A 22,231-nucleotide genomic window follows, 5' to 3' on the forward strand; every position below is an offset into this window, starting at 1 on the left:
GGGTTAATACACATGCTTTATGAGACATGTTATCTAAACTAAATGCGTTAAGCAATTGATAGAACAATTGAATTGAATTGAACAAGATAACGCAATGAGTAAAGAAATTTGAGTTAAGAGTGTGAGTGTTACCCCTGCTACATCTGTAGATTGGACTATATTTTGTGGTGACAGGTTCCCTTTAACTAAAATTTGATTTAACTAGAATCCAACCAAGGACATTATCTGCATGGAGTTTGTATGTTTTCCCTGTGTTTGCGTGGGCTTCCTCTGGGTACTCTGTTTTCCTCCCACACGCTAAACATATACTGATAAGGAACTTGGATTCTGAGCTCCACTGGGGACAGCAAGTGATGATGATGTCTTTAAAATGCTGGAAGCGCTAAATAAGTGAGTAAAATAAATACATTTTAACAGTAGCTCATTTTCCACCCTCTAAAGGGGTGTTCCAGTTAATCAAAAAATATTTTGGCAGAGGTGCTTATAATATAATATAATCCTCTCCTGTTACCTTTCCAGTGCTGCCCAGGTCCCCACTGTTCTCGAAAGTGAAGAGAAGCAGGGACAGCAGTGTCAAAGGATTGGTGGAAGTAGCTGTTCTTTTATGTTTTTTGCTATTTTCGATTAGCTGGGACACCCTTTTAGGGCTAGACTAGGTCATAATCAATGAGATAACAATAATATTGAAATTAATCTATATGGAAAAATATAGGTTAAAAACCATAGTAATTACATAAATGCTTACAGAATTTAATTAAGCATGACTTCATCTGCATAACTTGGGCTTCCAAAGTATTTCTCTAGCAACACTTGAGACAAAACAACTCGTGGTTCAAGCTTATTATTATAAAAAAATAAAATCATCCAAACCAAATATAAAATGCCAGGGACTAATGGGAATACAAAGCACACATCAATATGCTAAACTAAAGTACTGCAATAGTCAAAAGTTGTAATAGTTTCATAGGGTGACATAGAAAATTAACTGTGCTGAACTACAGAATACAACTCTGGTTCCGTAATATATTGATATCATAAAGCACAAAGCCACAGATGGAGATTATCTCCAGACCTTCCAATGGCATTCTGTATATAATCATAATCACAAAACTGTTGGGAAAATGTTTAATTATTCACAAGACTAAAAGCTTTTTTTTTTTTTTTTTTAAAGTACTTGAAGCTTGAAATCTCGAGATTTTATTCTTACAATGTAATTTTATTTTTAAACAATGAAATTCAGCAAAGTTACATCTAATGTAAATCTATTTAACGGTAATGGGTTTGTGTCTCAAATCTCACAAATACCCACAAATGTAATTATGTTTATATAATGACTACACTTTCAGTGGTAAGAAATGAGATAGCAGCAATAGCAATAAATTAAATTCTTTTATATTAAATTATTTCTGATATTTTTTTCCGTATGGTGTTTTATGGTATTGTTGCTATAACTTAATTATTTTGCTGGAGCATGGGGTGCTTGTGTAATATCGCCTTAAATAATTGTAGCATGCTTACCACCGGTGCTCGTTGATTCTGCTAATCTAACAATTGCAAAAGGTCTAAATTGCCCTCTCCTAGGGATAGCGAGTTCTTAAGGTGGAACTCCGGTAATAATTCAGTGCCATATGAAAAAATTGTTTTTGACTTTGCTAATAATAATAATAATAAAAATAATATATACTATTAATATATGATCTTTATCTATATGGCTCGATATTTTGCAGTTCTTCACTCTCTGGGGTTCATGTACAAATTCATAAATAACATACCAACAAGCAAGAGGAAGTAGGGTTCGGCTCTCAAGAGCTTGCAATCTATGTGGAGATGGGATGACACAAAAGGTAGCAAGTAATTGTTTTGTACAATGGTCCAGCCATCTTCTCACACTAGGGGAATAGATATAAAGCTGCATGAGCCGTCACCAGCTAATATCTGTAGTGCTTTTGCCGCCATTAGAGACGGGCAAAATGACTTTGGATGCTACATCCGAAGTTGGTTCGCTAAAAAATTTGCTATAATACTGTACGGAGATTCGTCTCACTACAGTATTAGAATGTATGGGCTCAGATGAGCTGAAGTAAGCTATTATCACGACCGGCGTGCCGATCACATACGTGACGCAAAAGGAGGGAAAAGGAAGGCCCTGTCCAAGGGAGAGGGAAAGATGGTGACCCCTAACTCACCTTGAGGCTGGCACCTGACTGCCCTGACGTCCCTAGACGGGTTTCTTGCCCGTACGCCGATCACGTTCCTAAACCCTGGCTTTCCCTAAGATGAGCCCTACGTAGTGAATAGGGCGGTGGGAACACTAGTCCGCACCACTAACACTAAAGGGAAACACTAGGGAGAAGACAGACAATACTGACAAAACATATAATCCCAGGTGGGAGGCAACAAACAACCAACAGGGATCCGGAGGGTAATGCTCTGGTACGACAACCAGGGATAACAGCAACTCAGCTCCAGTGGGGTCAGTATAGAAGTCCCGGCAGGAAGCTCTATATCTAGCAACCAGAGAAGTGGGAGAGGGGAATATAAGGAGGTTGGGAGTGCTGGACAAAAAACAGCTGAGGAGAAGAAGCTACGGATACCTGAGTGAGACAAAAAGGATTGCAAGGCAAACCCAGAAAGCTACAATTAAGTAACAGCACTATCTTTAGACATAGAGTGTGCAGCCACCCGCAGCGACTTCCTGACCCCGGGTATAATGGAGTCAGACGTGGCTCTTGACACCCTCGTGACAGCTATTCACTAGTGATGAGCGGGAGGTGCCATATTCGATTTTGCGATATTTCGCAAATATTCTATTCAATATTCGTGTTATATTCGTCGAAATCGAATATTCGTAATTATTACAATTATCGCGAATAATATGCGATTTAATTAATCGCGTATTGCGATTTTTTCTTTTAATAGTATAAGGCAACGTATGTGTATTTTACGAAATTTCGTAATATTGCTCTAACTTCGTCTTTTAGAATATTCGTAATATTCTAAAAGCCGAAGTTAGAGCAATATTACGAAATTTCGTAAAATACACATATATATTGTAATTTAGCTAATATAGTGCTATAATCCTTTTTTTTTTCCTCAATTTTTTTTTGCCTCTACTGAACTTAAATTTTGGAAAATATGTACACTATAAAAAAAATTACTATAGCAGTATATTAGCTAAATTACAATCTATATGTGTATTTTGCGAATATTCTTAATATTGCTCTAACTTAGTCTTTTAGAATATTCGTAATATTGCTCTAACTTCGTCTTTTAAAATATTTGTAATATTGCTCTAACTTCGTCTTTTAGAATATTACGAATATTCTAAAAGACGAAGTTAGAGCAATTTTAAGAATATACGTAAAAAGTTGAAATCGCTATTCGATTATTATATCTTGAATTAATCGGATTGCGATTTCAACTTAGCTAAGTTAGCACTGCTATATTCCATATTAGGCTAGAATTAACGAATATGGAATATAGCAGTGTTAAGTTGAAATCGCAATGTGATTATTATAACTTTAATTAATCGGATTGCGATTTCAACTTAGCACTGCTATATTCCATATTAGGCTAGAACTAACGAATATGGAATATAGCAGTGTTAAGTTGAAATCGCAATTCGATTATTATAACTTGAATTAATCGGATTGCAATTTCAACGTAATACTCAAATCTGACAGTACATTCTAGTATATGGAGACGTTCCCATGGTGATGGGGACGCTCCATGAGCACGGAAGTCGGCTCATGGAGGACAGGTAAGAACAACTTTAGGGAAGTGGGAAAGAAAAAAATATAACAATAAAAAAAAAAAAGAAAGAATATTCGATTTCGCGAATATATAGAGCAATATTCTAAATATTCGCAAAATCTCGAAGTTGCGATATTCGAGAAAAAATTAGCAATTTGAATATTCGCGCTCAACACTACTATTCACAAAGTTGTGTGAGACTTCATTGAATAACTTTGTTAATTGAAGTTTCAAAATGTTTTTTCTATGTAATAATGAATTACCAAAGTTATTCAATGAAGTCCTGCACGACTTCGTGAATAACTTACTTTGGCTCATCGGAGCCCATACATTCTAATACTGTAGGGAGACAAATCTCCGTACAGTATTATAACTTTGTTTTTTGCGAAGCGGCTTTTGATGTAGCATCATCTCTAGTCTCTATATTCTGACCACTAAAACTTTTTAGCAGTTATGTGTACGTAGAGTTAATTTAAGGGTTTATTTTTTTTGCAGGGCGATCTGTACTATTTATTGATACCATATTGGGGTGTGTTTGACTTTTTGATCCATTTTAATAAAAAAAATTGTGGGAGGTAAAAGTAGCAAAAAGAAACTGCAAAGTTTGCGATATGGGAAAAATATTTTTAGATCTTAATAGTAAGGGCATTTTTGCACTCGAAAATGTCCTTGATGTGTATTTTTTATATGTATGTATATTTATTTTGGGGAAAGGGGGATGAATTTTTATATTTTATTTTTAAAATTTTTAAAAATATTGATTTTTTTTTCAACACTTTTATTTTTAGTTCCAATAGGGAACTATAATAAAGAATCATTAGATTGTTATTCTCATAGACTCCAATACATTAGCATTGGAGTCTATGAGATTTTTACTATGTTCCTATGAAGCCTTGCCACAGGACGTCATCACGCACCGTGCAAGATTTTGTGCAGAATCTTAAATTAAGAAGGCCACGGCAGCCTTTTCACGTTCAAATGGATAAGGTAATATTTTTTATTTTTAACCGATAATGTAGAATTGAGCAGACACCTGGATGTTCGGAATCGACGGGTTCGCTCGAACTTCACAAAAAAGTTAGAGTTCGGGACCCGAACTTGACCCCGAACCCGAACCCCATTGAAGTCAATGAGGGCCTAAACTTTTGAGCACTAAAATGGCTCTAAAAATGTAATGGAAAGGGCTAGAGGGCTGCAAATGCCAGCACAATGTGGTTAAGAGCATGCCAAGTGCTCTGCAAACAAATGTGGATAGGGAAATTACTTCAAATAACATAAAATATGTAAAAAAGATATATAATAATCTTGATCTAGGAGGACGAGGACCATATGGTGTAGGAGGTTGAGGAGGCAGTGGATGTGGCGGTGGAGGTGGAAGCGGCAGTGGAGGAGGAGGTAGCTTACACTGATTTTTGGTTTTATTTTTATTTATTTTTATTAGGGTACACACCAAAACATTGAAAAATATAACCTGTGATAACCCCCTCCAGCCATGCTAAACAAACGTTCAGACAATACACTGGTTGCAGAGAGGCCAGCACCTCCAACGCGTGAAGGGCAAGCTCAGGCCATGTGCCCAATTTGGAGACCCAGAAGTTGAAGGGGGCAGACCCATCAGTCAGTACTTGTAGGCGTGTGCCCACATACTGCTCCACCATGTCGCACATCCCCATAATGTCCACGATCCAATTGGTTATCTGCTCTATCAACTTTCGATGTTCTTTTCTGCGCCTACCATGTTGATCACGGTTAGCGGCGAATCAGGGTTCCACGCCGGAGAGGGAGCATGAGAAAGAGAGACCACATCCAAGGGAGGTTAATTGTTTGAAATTAAATATGATCAAGCGGAAAAGTGGGACAAATTATTGAAGGGCAAATGTGGGACAAGTTGTTAAAGTTTAAGCATTGAATGAAAGGAGTGGGCGTGCATCAATTAAAGAAGAATTTTAGAAATGTAATAACCTGTCACCTATGCAGAGCAGGGGTTTAATCACGGCAAAAATGGTCAAATGTCACCCAAGAATGTAACAGACAAAATAGTGATTTTTTTTTAACTGTCTAATAGGTATAGCAGAGGCATATCACTGCCAAAAATTGTTGAATTTCACTCGAATATGTAATAGACAAATTTGTGAAATGTTACCTGTCTATTAGGTATAGCAGTGGTATATCACACAAAATAATTAGTGAATTTCACCCGAAAATGTAACAAACTAATGAAATGACATAAAATAAAATACGTACAAATAAAAAATAAATAAACTTGATTTATGAGGTGGAGGTCCATATGGAGAAGGAGTTTGAGTAGGCGGTGGAACGTAGCAGTGTAGGTGGAAGCGGCGGTGGAGGAGGATGAGGTAGCCAACACAGGTTTTTAATTTTAATTATTTTTTTTTTTAATTAGGGTACACTCCAAAAGAGTGTGAAATATCCAAAATACAACAATGAGCAATTGCGCTGCAGTGAAACAATGGCTGGTTAGTGCCGGTATACATGTCTATTCTGCACAAGGTACGGACAAGTCCTGTGGGATCCATGCCTGGTTCATTTTAATGAACGTGAGCTTGTCCACATTTGCTGTGGACAGGCGGCTGCGCTTGTCTGTGATGACGCTCCCTGCCGTACTAAACACACGTTCAAATAATACACTGGCTGTAGGGCAGGCCAGCACCTCCAAGGCGTAAAGGGCAAGCTCAGGCCATGTGCCCAATTTGGAGACCCAGAAGTTGAAGGGGGCAGATCAGTCATTCAGTATGTGTACACGCATACTGCTCCACCATGTCGGTGAAATGCTGCCTCCTGCTAAGACGGTGGTGGTGCTGGTTGTTATGGGGTACTGACAAAGTATTTCGGCCATGCTAACCCTGCCTTCTGAGGTGCTGGTGGTGCCCCAGCTGCGTTGGAGACCTCTTCCACTACCTCTGCCTTCACCTTGTGCTTCCACTGTGCCCCCGCTGTCAGGTGGGAATGCCACCAGCAACGCATCTACCAGCGTGTTGTACTCGCACATCTTACGATCACGCTCCAGTGACGGAATTAAGGACGGTACGTTGTCCTTGTAACGGGGATCCAGCAGCATGGCCACCCAGTGATCAGCACAAGTTAGAATGTGGGCAACTCGGGGGTCGTTGCGGAGACACTGCAGCATGTAATCGCTCATGTGTGCCAGGCTGCCCAGAGGCAACAAAAAGCTGTCCACTGTGGGAGGTGTATGTTCTGTGTCCTCTGTATCCCCCCAGCCATGCACCAGTGATGGCCATGAGCTGGTTTGGGTGCCACCCTGCTGTGAACACGGTTCCTCCTCCTCCATCTTCTCATCCTCCACCTCGTCATCCTCCAGAACTGTGCCCTGGCTGGACAATTGTGTACCTGGCGTTTGTGGGTGCAGGAACAAACCTTTTGAGCGACTTGTGAATGACTGGCCGAAAACCCTTTGAAATGATCCCTCTTCCTCCTTCTGCTCCTGTGCCACATCCTCTTCCATCATCGCCAGCAGCGTTTTTTCAAGGAGGCATAGAAGTAGGATAGTATCGCTGAGAACGGCGTTATCGGCACTGGCCATGTTGGTGGAGTACTCGAAACAGCGCAACAAATAACACAGGTCTCGCATGAAGGCCCAGTGATTGGTGGTGCCAAAGTTACACTGTAGCGCTGACAGGCGAGCAGCAGCAGGGTGAGAACGCCAAAAACGCGCACAGACGGCCTGCACTTTCTGCAGCAGCTCTGACATATCGGGGTCATTTTTAAGAAACCCCTGCACCACCAAATTCAGCACATGTACCAGGCAAGGGATGTGCGTCAAACCATCTAGTCTCACAGCTGCTACGAGATTCTGCTCATTATCGCACACCACCAGGCCGGGCTTGAGGCTCACTGGCACCAACCACTCACCGGTCTGTTGTTCAAGGCCTGTCCACAGCTCCTGCGCGGTGTGGGGTTTGTCCTCCAAATTTTTAAAACTGCCTGCCTTGCTGCGGTGGGCAGTAGCAGGTGTACTGTCTAGGGGATGGCTGCTCCGCTTTTTCACCCTGCTCCCTCTTCTGCTGTGCTGGTGGCTCTGTGCGACCACAGCCTCTTCTTCCGAACTACACAGGTCACTCGCATGACCTTGATTCCATGTGGGGTCGAGGACCTCATCGTCCTCCACATCATCTTCCACCCAGTCTTCACCCCTGCCCTCCTTGTTGGTCTGCACACTTTCGAAAGCCCCAGCAGTTGGCAAGTATGTTTCGTCATCAACCGAGACGTGCTGCGGTGGTATTCCCATGTACTCATCTTGAAACATAAGTGGTTGGGCATCGGTGCACTCAATATCTTCCACTTCTGGGGCAGGGCTGGGTGGATGGCCCAGGGAAACCCTGCTAGCAGAGTCATCAAAAAGCAGAAGAGACTGCTGCATGACTTGGGGCTCAGACTGCTTGGCTGATTTGCAAGGGGGTCAGGTGAAAGACTGATGGACATCGGCTGCAGGTGCCAACTCAAATCTTTCAGCAGGAGACTGGGTAAGAGACAATGTGAAGGAACTGGAGCCACTGTCAGCAACCCAATCTACTATCGCCTGTACTTGTTCAGGCCTCACCATTTGTAGAGCCGCATTAGGCCCGGCCAAATACCGCTGCAGGTTCTGTCGCCTACTGAGGAAGGGGTTTCACTTGTGGGTGTAGCTGGCACAGATCGACCATGTCCTCTCCCTGCAACCAGAGCTCCACCAGCAGCACCACAACTGGGGCCACGTCCCTTTTTTGACGCTCTCCTCATATATTTCTCAAATTTAGGATCTTGCCCAAAATGGGTGTGTTTTTTTTTATAACAGAATAGAACAACAGTCTCTAATGTGTGTATTTCACACTGACAGATGCAGCAAAGGCCACAATATTAAGTACTTTGCCAAAAATGGGTGTTTTTTTTAAATAACAGAATAGAACAGCAGTATCTAACACGTGTATCTCACATTGACAGATGTAGAAAAGGCTGCAAAATTCAGTATTTTGCCCAAAACTTTTGTTTTTTTAAACCCAGAATTGTATTGCTGTATTTCAAGCTTGCATCTCACACTGACAGAATTTAGTATTTGGCCTAGTGGCATAACGTGGGTTGCCAGCACCCGGGGCGAGCCAAAAATTGTACCCCCCCCCCACCCCGGGCACGCCCCTTTTAACAGATACTGTAGTAGATCACTAGCAGTCCTATGTAACACCACAGATAACACAGTGATAACTCTCTATGTGTATAGATAATGTAGTAGATGGGTGTGAGCCCCCAGAATTCAGAACACACACAGTGTGACCTGAAGTCTGTGGCCAGGATGCGGCAGGGTGGGCCATATTCTCAATCTCCTCCTCCAACCCTACCGTGAAACAGATATGTGCATGGACATTATTATTACAGTAGAATACCGCACTATACCTGTTACATCCAGTGACGTCTCCTGTGATGTAGACTTTCCTGAACGTCTTCATTCAGAGATAAGACCGCCATGATACCGTCTTTCAGCCGCTTCTCGTCTCTGCAGAGTTTCACATAATTTTTTTTTAGGTTCCTCACTTTACTATTATCCTCTCCTTCCTGGTCTCTCAACAACTCCTCCTGCTGCCCCCCAATACTGTGCTAGAGCCAGACAGATATTCCCCATAATATTATTTCCCCCTGTATATTATAATGGCCCCCTCTTTATTATTATTATAATGGCCCCCTCTTTGTTATTTATATAATAGCCCCCTCTTTGTTATTAATATAATGGCCCCCTCTTTATTATTAATATAATGGCCCCCTCTTTATTATTAATATAATGGCCCCCTTTTTATTATTAATATAATGGCCCCCTCTTTGTTATTAAAGAGGGGCCATCATATTAATAATAAAGAGGGGTGCCATTACATTAATAATAAAGAGGGAGCCAATACATTAATAACAAAGAGGGGGACATTATATTAATAACAAAGAGGGGGCCATTATATTAATAATAAAGAGGGGAACATTATATTAATATCAAAGAGGAGGACATTACACTAATAATAAAGAGGGGGAAATTATATTAATAATAAAGAGGGGGACATTATATTAATAACATTAGATGGGGACATTATATTAATAATAACGAGGGGGCCATTATATTAATACTAATGTATTGGCCCCCTATTTATTATTAATATAATGTCCCCCTCTTTGTTATTAATATAATGTCCCCCTCTTTGTTATTAATATAATGGCCGCCTCTCTACTCTTATTACTATGTCACCTAATTACACAGGGTGGGACTCTGCACTCTGGGACAGTCACTGACTCTGACTGTCACTCACTCTGGGTCGCTTGAATCACTGTCTCTCTGCCTGGCCTGGAGTCTGGACTGTCTACAGTGAGTCTGTCTACTAGTACTGATTCAGCAGATCAGCGACAGTGCAGCAGCCATCTTCTGCATCTTCATGCTCTGGCTACTGGCTCTGCACTGCCTTTCCTGCCTGGAAGGTGGGCAGAGCCTATCAGAAACTAACTGCCGTTCGTGCCCCGCCTCCCCTCCTCACTCTGCTCTGCAGCCGGGCGCTGTGTGAAAAAAAATAAAAACACAGTGTCAGGCTAGATTTAAAGGGATTCTGTCACCAGGTTTCACCCCTGTCAGCTAAACATATGCTGATGTTCAGGGTCTCATCAGGATTCCTAATGTGGGCTTCTAAATGTGATCCGTAGCCTTATTTTGCTAAAAAACTGGTTTTACTAACCTGTCACTCAAAGAAATAAGGTGCCCAAGGGGATGCCAAGGGATGCAAGGTGCCAGCCGCACCCACCGCCATTCGTGCCCAGCGCCGCCTTTCCAGACTTCTGCAGCGCCTCCTAATCCTCTGTGCTGCCTCTCGCTCTCCCTCCCTCCCCCCTCCTCCTGCTGTAAGATCTCGCGCGTGCGCACAGGGCTCTGCCTGATGCGCCCGTGCGGACTTCTCGATTTGGCTTCTTAAAGCGAACTGCACATGCACCGGCACTTCGCTCAACCCAGGTATGGCCTGCACTCTGGCGCCAGCCTCTCAGAGCCCTGTGCGCACGAGCGAGATCTTACAGCAGGAGTAGGGGGGAGGGAGGGAGAGCGAGAGGCGGCACAGAGAATTAGGAGGCGGTGCAGAAGTCTGGAAAGGCGGCGGTGGGTGCGGCCGACCTTGCATCCCTTGACATCCCCTTGGGCACCTTATTTCTTTGAGTGACAGGTTAGTAAAACCAGTTTTTTTAGCAAAATAAGGCTACGGATCACATTTAGAAGCCCACATTAGGAATCCTGATGAGGCCCTGAACATCAGCATATGTTTAGCTGACAGTGGTGAAACCTGGTGACAGAATCCCTTTAACTTGTGTTTAACTTGTGCCAGCCCAGCGGACAGCCGTGCCCCCCTGCAGTGTGGCGCCCGGGGCAATGCCCCCCCGGCCCCCCCACGCTACGCCCCTGATTTGGCCCAAAATGGGTGTTTTTTTAATAACAGAATAGAACAGCAGTATCTAACGCGTCTATCTCACACTGACAGATGCAGCAAAGGCTGCAAAATTTAGTTTTTTGCCCAAAATAGGTGTTTTTTTAATTACAGAATATGATGGCAGTATCTAGAGCTTGTATTTCACACTGACAGATGCAACAAGGGCTGTAAAATTTAGTATTTTGCCCAAAAAGGGTGTGTTTTTTTTATAACAGAATATGACAGCAGTATCTAATACTTGTATTTCACACTGAAAGATGCAACAAGGGCTATAAAATTTAGTATTTTGCCAAAAATGGGTGCTTTTTTAAACCCAGAAAATTATTGAAGTATTTCAAGCTTATATTATTGCACACTGACAAAGCTTGCATAGGCCTCAGATGGAGGGTATTGCCAAAAAGTGGTGCTTTTTTAAACCCAGAAAATTATTGCTGTATTTCAAGCTTGCATTTAACATTGACAGATGTAGCCAAGGCCGCAAATTTAGTATTTTGCCCTAAATGGGTGTTTTTTTAATAACAGAATATGACAGCAGTATATAACGCTTGAATTTCACACTGACAGATGCAGCAAGGGCTGTAAAATTTAGTATTTTGCACAAAAAGGATGTTTTTTAAAACCCAAAAAATTATTGCTGTATTTCAAGCTTAAATTGCACACTGACTAATGCGGCAGAGGACCCAGATGGAGGGTATTACCAAAAATGGGTGTTTTTTAAAACCCAGAAGATTATTGCAGTATTTCAAGCTTAAATTGCACACAGACAAATGCTGTAAAGGCCACAGATGTAGGGTATTGCCAAAAAAGGATGATTTTTTTAAACCCAGAATATAATTGCAGTATTTCAAGCTTCTATTTGACTGTCACAAATGCACATATGCTGTGCTGTTGTACAGAACTTGCATGAAATGGCCGCTGCCACCCACCTAACTAACAGACGGATAAAAGCTATTTTTCTGGGTCACTGGGCTCAGGGCAGGGTTAAAAGATTGTGCACTGCACCCACACAACAAAATCTAGGTAGATCGCTGAGTTAACAAGCACTTCTGATTAAAGATTCTGTCCTATTCTCTCCCTCACAGCAGCTGCATCCTATCCCTACACTAGTAACAGCAGAGTGACGTGCAGCGCTACGTGACTCCAGCTTATATAGAGGCTGGGTCACATGCCACACTGACCAATCACAGTCATGTCATTAGTAGGCATGGCTGTGATGGCTTCTAAGGGCACAGAGTTAAACGCTTTCAGAAAGCGCCATTAACTCGCTGAACAATGAACCCGAACCCTGAAATTTCACTTTACAGTTCGGGTTCGCTCAACCCTACTCAGATGCCTTGATCAGCGATCAACGCGACATCTGGGGGGTTCAATGATCGAGGGGAGGGGGGGGGGGTGCAATTGCAGTTCCCCATCATTGCTACTCACAAATAAATGCACTTTGTGACATAGCAAGTCGTCACAAGCAGCAGCAGCCAAATCAAAGTTTTGTAAACTTCACTACATCACCACGGCACGTAAGGAGCAAATTATTGATGTAACACCGATACCTGACTATCACATCGTAAAACAAATTTCTCCCAATATGGGATACCTTCTTAAACTACATCAAATGCTAAATATTTATTAGATAGGAGGAATCCCACAGACATAATAATGAGCTGACATAATTCATGAGAATAATTACAGTATTTTCCAAGTGACATTTATCATGTAGAGAAAGTTAATACAAGGCACTCACTAATGTATTGTATTGTGTATTGTGATTGTCTATATTGCCCCCTTTGCTGGTTTGATTCATTTTTCTATTACATTATACACCACTCGTTTCCGGGGGTTATAACCACCCTACAATCCAGCAGGGTGGTCGTAAGAGCAGTGTATAATGTGATGAAAAAAATGAATAAAGCCAGCAAAGGAGGCAATATGGACAATCACAATACATTAGTAAGTGCCTTGTATTAACCATGTCTACATGATACATTCCATTTGCTGAAGTGAGACAACCTCTTTAAGGTGGAGGCTGCTGTGGGATTGTATATTTTTCCAATTTTAACCCATTTGGGATTTTTTTCCAGCTCCCCACTACATTATATACAATATTAAATAGTACCATTAAAATGTACAAAAAAAAAAGTCCTTATACAGCTAAATGAATAGAAAAAAAATATATATATATCTTCTTTTTACATGGCTTGCATGACCAGGAAAATAAAAAAAAAACGTAATTGCTGAACACATTGGGAGAGATGCCTGTCTATAATAACCAGGATCGGTGCCTGATCCTGCGTCTAATTTATAATGAGGCGTACACTTCATAATAAATTAGGAGCAGCATCTGGCAAGTAGAAATGTCGCAAACATAAAATTTTCCATTCGCAAACGGCAAACGCGAATTTTCGCGAACGGGCGAACCGCCATTGACTTCAATGGGCAGACGAATTTTAAAATCCACAGGGACTCTTTCTGGCCACAATAGCGATGGAAAAGTTGTTTCAAGGGGAATAACACCTGGACTGTGGCATGCCGGAGGGGGATCCATGGCAAAACTCCCATGGAAAATTACGTAGTTGACGCAGTCGGGTTTTAATCCATAAAGGGCATAAATCACCTAACATTCCTAAATTGTTTGGAATAACGTGCTTTAAAACATCAGGTATGATGTTGTATCGATCAGGTAGTGTAACAGTTACGCCCGTTTCACAGTGACAGACTAAACTATGACAGACCAAACTCCCTGTTTAACGCACCGCAAACAACTGCAAACGTACAACACCAAGGGTCCCCGAAAGGTGACAACAAGCCCCCTGGGACTCCTGCTGTGTTTGGTCTTCCACCTCCTCAAAGCCACCTTCCTCCTCTGACTCCTTTTTTTCAGACTCCTCTCTCTGCGTTGCCTCTCTCTGTGTTATTATAAGGTGTGTTAAGTAGTACTATTCCTATCAGTTTAATCCCTGTTACGTCCCCTATCAGGGGACGTGTATATGGCATCGATTTTAGGAACCGGGAGATGGAAAAAGATACTTGGTGGGTCCTCCTACTTCAAATTTGGGGCACTGCGCGTGCAATCTAATGTGCCACCAGATATGAATGGCGTGTTAAGTAGTACTATTCTTATCAGTTTAATCCCTGTTACGTCCCCTATTAGAGGACGTGTATATGGCATCGATTTTAGGAACCGGGAGATGGAAAAAGATGCTTGGTCGGTCCTCCAACTTCAAATTTGGGGCACTGCACGTGCGCTGTGTAATGTACTGTGCAATCCCAATATGTGTGGTGTGTTAAGTAGTACTATTCCTATCAGTTTAATCCCTGTTACGTCCCCTATCAGGGGACGTGTATGGAATAGATTTTAGACAACCACAAAGAGTTGTCAATAGTTGACACACTCATGACATAAATTGTATTCCTCTATGCGTCAATCTTAGTGTAGTGATGACTGTGCTCGTGCGCATGTTTGGGAGATTGCAGGCGATGGGGATTTTTCAGTGACAGTTAAGTGACCCAGAAAACAATGATTCTGCAGTGTGGGCCCATTGTTGGCCTAGTAGGCTTTAATGATCACCTTAGATGATCACAAAGAAAATGAATGTTTTTTCTATGCAAAATTATCCAGCCGATCGCTTTGCGTCTGTTCACAATGAAGCAACGACCTTATCATCTGGGGTGTGCCAACATTGCCATTGCCAACACACTCATAGAGGTGGTCGCTTCATTGTGATACGCAAGCCCCTTTACCACGACAAGGTAACGATCACGAAGGGGAATTGACACATGTATGTGCCTTTTTTTTTAAGCCACAGTGCAGCACCAGAGGCCTGAAAAATTAGGTCTGGTTGCAGCCGCTGCTGTAGTAGCGGCCAGAAAAATTGATGTTTGCCAGGCAGAAAGTGCCCTAAAACATTGCGGCTTGAACCCTAGTTGGTGGCGGATAAGTCACGCAAGTCATCCGGCATTCAGAGATAAAATACAGCAGCGTGTGGATCATTTTTAGCCCAAGGCAGCTCATCTCAGTCATCAGGCCTTTTTTAGTCGAATGTATCGCCCACTGTCAGTCCCTTCGGGATCCATCCCTCATTCATCTTAATAAAGGTGAGGTAATCTAGACTTTTTTGACCTAGGCGACATCTCTTCTCAGTGACACTACCTCCTGCTGCACTTAAGGTCCTTTCTGACAGGACACTTGAAGCGGGGCAGGCCAGAAGTTCTATCGCAAATTGGGATAGCTCAGGCCACAGGTCAAGCCTGCACACCCAGTAGTCAAGGGGTTCATCGCTCCTCAGAGTGTCGATATCTGCAGTTAAGGCAAGGTAGTCTGCTACTTGTCGGTCAAGTCGTTCTCTGAGGGTGTACCCCGAAGGGCTGTGGCATTGCATAGGACTTAAAAAGCTCTGCATGTCCTCCATCAACAACAAGTCTGTAAAGCGTCCTGTCCTTGCCGACGTGGTAGGAGGAGGATTATTTTCACCTCTTCCCTTGTTAGATTCCTGTTGTGCTGTGACATTACCCTTATACGCTGTGTAAAGCATACTTTTTAATTTATTTTGGAACTGCTGCATCCTTTCCAACTTCTGGTAATTCAATAACATTTCAGGCACTTTCTGCATATACCGGGGGTCTAGTAGCGTGATCACCCAGTACAGGTCGTTCTACTTCAGCCTTTTTATACGAGGGTCCCTCAACAGGAGTGCTGGTCCAGTATTACTCTCTGCTTTCAGGCAAGTCAACCCCAAGACGGCGTGACACTGTCGTATCTGGGATGTGGAATAGCCCCTGGGGAGCTGGGGGGGGGTGCCGTTGATGTGGAGCAAGACGCAGCAGCAGAAGAGGACTCAGCCGAGGAGGTTATGGAGGAGGATGGAGTAGGAGGAGTAGAGAAGGTGAAGTCGTGGTGGTGTCACCAACTCCTCTGCAGAGCCACGCATTCCATGCTTGGCAGCCGTGAGCAGGTTTACCCAATGCGCAGTGTAGGTGATATACCTGCCCTGACCGTGCTTTGCAGACCAGGTATCAGTGGTCAGATGGACCCTTGCCCCAACACTGTGTGCCAGACATGCCATGACTTCCTTTTGCACAATCGAGTACAGGTTGGGGATTGCCTTTTGTGTAAAGAAATTTTGGCCAGGTACCTTCCACTGCGGTGTCCCAATAGCTACAAATTTTTTGAAGGCCTCAGACTCCACCAGCTTGTATGGTAAAAGCTGGCAGGCTAAGAGTTCAGACAAGCCAGCTGTCAGACGCCGGGCAAGGGGGTGACTTTGTGACATTGGCTTCTTACGCTCAAACATGTCCTTGACAGACACCTGACTGTGGGCGGATGAGCAGGAACTGCTCAAGGCGAGAGGCGGAGTGGTGGGTGGTTGAGAGGGGGCAAGGAGGACAGCAGTGGTTGACGTGACTGAAGATGCTGGACCAGGAGGAGGATGGTGGCTTTGAGTTTGTGTGCTGCTTTTACTCATGTGTTGATCCCATAGGCGTTTGTGATGTGAGATCATGTGCCTTCGCAAAGCAGTTGTACCTAGGTGGGTGTTGGACTTCCCACGACTCAGTTTCTTTTGGCACAGGTTGCAAATGGCATCACTGTTATCAGAGGCAGACACACAAAAAAATGCCACACTGCTGAGCTTTGCAATGATGGCATTCTGGTGGTGGCAACAGCATGCGTTGATTGGCGTGCTGTCTGGCTGTCCCCAGGTGCCGATACATGCTATCTGACTGTGCCACTAGCTCCTTGCGACCAGCTCCCCCTGCTTCCAACTTGTATCCTCCTCCTCTCTGTCTCCCTATCTGAACTTTCCCCCTGTTCTTCTTCTGTTAGTGCAGGCACCCACATGACATCCACAGACACATCGTCATCATCAACCGCTTCACTTGTATCTGACAACTCAGGAAGCAGCAGCAGGGTACAACATCATCATCATCACACCATACGTCCATCTGTGTTTTGCTGCCTGACTGAGACATATCCCTGTTATCTACATCCTCTTGCAATAATGGTTGCGCATCACTCATTTCTTCCAACTCATGTGTAAATAACTCCTCTGACAGATCAAGTGAAGCAGGCTGTGGTGCTACTGGTGGTGGTGGTGGCAGGCGGACGAGTGGTAACTTCAGAGGTGCCCGAAGCTAAGCTGGAGGAGGATGGTGCGTCAAGGTTCCGAGCGGAAGCTGTAGAAGATTAGGTGTCCTGTGTTAGCCAGTCAACTATGTCCTCAGAACTTTTCAAGTTCAGGATACGTGGCCTCTGAACACTGGGCATTAGTCTAGGGCCAAAGGGAATCACAGCACCACAACCACGACGGCCCATGCGGGGTGGCCTGCCTCTTCCTGTCATTTTTTTTAGATTAGTTAAGTTGTACTATGCGTGCAAGCTACTGAGACACAAGATATGAGTTGCGCTGAAGTGACACTATGCACTGCACTGGGCCTTAAACACACAAACACGTGTGTAACTGACTGCTATTTATTGAGTCAAAATTGTTGTTTTTCTTTAAATGGAATCGAATGTGACACCAAATATGAGTTGCGCTGGTGACACTATGCACTTGCAGGGCTGTGAGCCTGAAACACACGCTGGCAGGCAGGCAACTGCAATTTGATTACACAGGGAAAAAAAATAAAAATCAGACTGATGTTCTAGCCCTAAAAAGGGCTTTTGGGGGAGCTGTCCTTACAGTAGAGATCAGATGAGTCCTTCAGGACTGTAGTGGACACTGAATACACTAGCCTAGCTATCGATTTCCCTATTAAATCAGCAGCAGCTACACTGTCCCTCCTCTCACTAAGAATGCAGCTTCCGAATGAATATAAAATGGATGCTGTCCAGGAGGTGGGAGGGTCTGGGAGGGAGGGTCTGCTGATTGGCTGGGATGTGTCTGCTGACTGTGAGGTACAGGGTCAAAGTTTATTCAATGATGATGTATAGGGGGCGGACCGAACATTGCATATGTTCGCCCGCCGTGGCGAACGCGAACAAGCTATGTTCGCCGGGAACTGTTCGCCGGCGAATAGTTCGGGACATCTCTACTGGCAATCCATGCCCCTAAACTAAAATCTGCGCCAGCCTGTGAATGGTGCAGGTTTCAGTGTTTTCTACACCAGAAAACCGGCATAGAAGATAATAAATGTGGCGGGAATGCAGGTCCTGCCCCCTCTTGGCCATCATCACTCCTCCTTTTTGGGAAAGTGGCAAGGCCAGTGGAGAAATGCCACTTGTGAAAAAAATGGCATTTAAAAAGTCACAAACGTGCAACTTTTTCAAGCCACCGATTAATCTGGCCCATTGATTATATAAATAAAAATCAGACTAAAGCCTCAGGTTTCAAAACATTTTTTTGGAGCCACATGGAGGCAATTTGAAGAGCTTTATGGTTTTTTGGCATTGAAAAGTTTAAGAAGTCCTGTAAGAGGTGTAGATTGGCAAAGGTTGGTTCTTCAAGAAGGGAGCTTCTTGGATACACACTGTTGATACAAGGTTTCCTGTGGGTTTAAATTGGAAAAAAGGATCTTGTCTATTTTTGGGAACAGGATTGCGTTTTTGTTCATGATTGTATTTTGCGTATTCAATATCACTATACATGTGTATTTCCTTTATGTACTGTATAGGGTTTGTTTTGTGTCCTCCCTCTTTTATGATGTTACAGATCAGCCTGTATCCATTGGTCCATATGGTTTTAATTCTGATTTGGTCCATATGCATGCTATGACTAGTCATGGTTAGTGCGAAACGAGTAGGGTATTTAAGACTTTTTAAAGTACATTTTTGCATCGGTTTGACTATTTATATTTAAGGAAAATAAACAAAATTTTTAGAAGATTGGATCGATTTTTACTTTTTTAAATCCCCTTCTGATCCTCCATCTGGAGCCCACGGTGAACCAAAGGTCCCACCCCCTAATTACACACATTACTGTCCAGCTCCAGTATAGTATGCCTATCATCAGTGGAGAAAGCTAAAGCTCACAGGTCCTGTACATCTAGTTTTTGACCTGCAAAAAAATGAGGCCCCACACACCTAAGGAGACATAACTATAAACAAGTTATAGGGGTCAGAAAATGGTGATGAAAAAAAAATAGTATAAAAAATTAATAATTATAACACAAATGTGGTATATTTGTAATCGTTCTGACCCAGAGAATGAAAGGTGGGTTAATTTTGCTACATAGGGAACGCCAAAGGGACAAAACCTGTAAAACTGTAGAATTGCGCTATTTTCCATTTTGAATTTCTTCCCTGCTTCCCACTACATTGTAGGCTGTATTAAATGATTTCTCTGCGAAGGCAGGAAAGAAAAATGTAAACGCAAATATGAAAAAACCTCAAGTGGTTAAGTATCCAGTGAGCAGGATCTACAGCACAGAGGTGGACTGGGAGGTCCTACAAAGTCACAGGTGATGATGCGGCGCTTCCATATGGCAGAAGGACTGGAAACAAGGATCAGAAGATGGCAGACAAATGCAAGAAACACAGAAAAAGAAAAAACATAAGATATGGATTAAGATCTTGACACAGTAGGGGTATGTTCATGTGACGTATTTTGAAAACGCACAGAAAAATCAGCACAGAATGCTTGCTGAATTTTTTTCAGCTTTCTATTCAATTCAATGGGAGAATTAGCGTGCATTCCGCTCCCAGATAGACCATGCTGCTTCTTTTTTCCAGGCAGTTTTTTTTCAGCTCTGCCTCCCATTGAGATGAATGTGAGGCATTTTTTGGAACAGATTCTACATGGACAATGCATGAAAACGGTGCCAAAAAACATAGTGTGAATGGGCCTTAAGGGCACATTTCCACGACCGTATGTATTTTGTGGTCTGCAAAAAACGGATAAGCAAAAACATACAGATGACGTCCGTGTGCATTCTGTATTTTATGGAACGGAACAGCCGGCCCCTACTAGAACAGTCCTATTCTTGTCCTTAATGCGGACAAAAATAGAACATGTTCTATTTTTTTTGCAGGACGGAAATACAGACATACGGAAACGGAATACACATGGAGTAACTTCAGTTTTTTTTTTGACCCATTGAAATGAATACAGTAGAATGTGGCGGAGCTCACCTGAGTCACCACCAGTGGAAGACCCAGAAGAATGCCAGGAACCAGGCGTAGAGGAAAGCAGCAGGAGAAAAGTGAATAATCCATGGGCAACCTCCATACAGTGGTACGGGCGCTTCATTGATGATTTGCTGCTTGTGTGGTCAGGTGACCATGACACCATACCACTGTTTGGACAATTTCTCAGTGACAATCCCCTTAAACTTAAATTTACCATTCATTCTGACAGGGCTTCAATTTCCTTTCTGGACTTGAAGTTGGTAGGGGATGACATTACTCACACAGTTATTACTCACAGTTTCCTTAAAAACACTGCGGGAAACACTACCTTGTTAGCATCTTAGCCTCTTCTTGTCATCCAGGTCATGTTACACGCAACATTCCTAGGGGCGAATTCACACGTCTCATGAGAAACTGCTCCAAGGATAAAGTGTTTTCCAGAGAGTTGGATTCGGCCTCTGATCGCCTTAGGGCACGTGGATACTAAAATGATTCCCTTGAGGCTGCTAGGTCTTATATGGTCGAGGCAGAAAATCAAAAAGTAAACACAAATATTGCAAGAATCCCATATTTACTACTAGTTATAGTTTGGAATATTCTAAAATCTGCCTCATCATCCGTAAACACCTATCTATGCTACGTCATGATCCACAATGGTCATAAATAGTGCGCCCAGGTATCACCTGCAAAAAATTTGTCCCAGTCTTTTCTTGGACTCTGTTCAGACATCACAGTGATGGCTACAGTTCAAGGGCACTTTCAAATGCGGTCATCGCATTTGTATGTGTTGCGACTTTTTACAACCGAGTCCAACTATACAATCCACAGCCAATAATAAAGTATATACTTTGAAACAGTATGTTAATTGCAATACCACATTCGTGGTTTACTGCATTACTTGCACATTGTGCCAAATACAATACATTGGCTGTACTACTAACAACCTCAAGGTGAGCATACGGAGACACATATCGGATATACCCTTTGTTTTATCCACAAATGTGTCTGCTGTCAGTGCACACTACGTGGCATGTCATGCCGGTGATGTCACGGGCTTAAGAGTACAGGCAGTGGAGAGAGTTAATTGTCCTAAGCGAGGTGGCGACCACAGGCGTGCTCTTCTAAATAGAGAATCCTATTGGATTTTCTTTATGGATACACGAAAACCAAAGGGACTCAATCACAGACAGGATTTAATTTTGCACTATTGATCCTTGCACATTTTGTCTTTTTTGTCTTTTACTGGTTTTTCAGAATTTTTTATTTGCATGTAAGAAGGAGTGGTTGCTGCTAATTATCTCCACCTGAGTTGTCCGGCCCACTTTCTATTTAAGACCGGCACTCGGCATATACTATTGTCATGAGTAAGGATCCGAACCTGACGATCTGAAACGCGTAGATGTACATGTTGGATTTTATTCTGCACCCATGAAATAAGGATTATCACGAATTACCACTGCCATCCTGGAAGCTGGATTATTTTCTCCGGCTGCATTGAAATGAATAGTCTGAAAAAAATTTAACAGACACGGAAAGAAAATCAGTTTGTGCGCATGAGCCCTAAGGCAGTGCAAAATGATCAAACTGTACGGCCTCTTTCACACGAGCATTACGGATTCACTCAGGAGCTGTTCAGGAAAAAACGGATGGTTTTGCAAGCAAGTTCAGTCAATTTTTTTTTTAATGCGTTCAGTGTTTCAGTTTTGTCCGTGCGGGTGCAATCAGTTTTTGATGTGTTTTTCACGTGAAAAAAAAATAGAAGAATAACAATCTACATCTCCTAGCAACCATCAGTAAAAAAGGCATTGAATCCGGCTGTAATCTGTTTTCACTGAAAAGAAAATAGAGGTCAAAAGACCAAAAAGTCCCTTTAGGGGTCCTAGCTCATGTATATGATAAAACAACATCTTTATTCGATTCTGTTAAAATGTCTAATATAAAAAAGAAAATTTGTGTTGAATAAAACTAT

The sequence above is a fragment of the Bufo gargarizans genome, chromosome 1 (genome assembly GCF_014858855.1).
Source record: "Bufo gargarizans isolate SCDJY-AF-19 chromosome 1, ASM1485885v1, whole genome shotgun sequence".
NCBI classification, from domain to species: domain Eukaryota; kingdom Metazoa; phylum Chordata; class Amphibia; order Anura; family Bufonidae; genus Bufo; species Bufo gargarizans.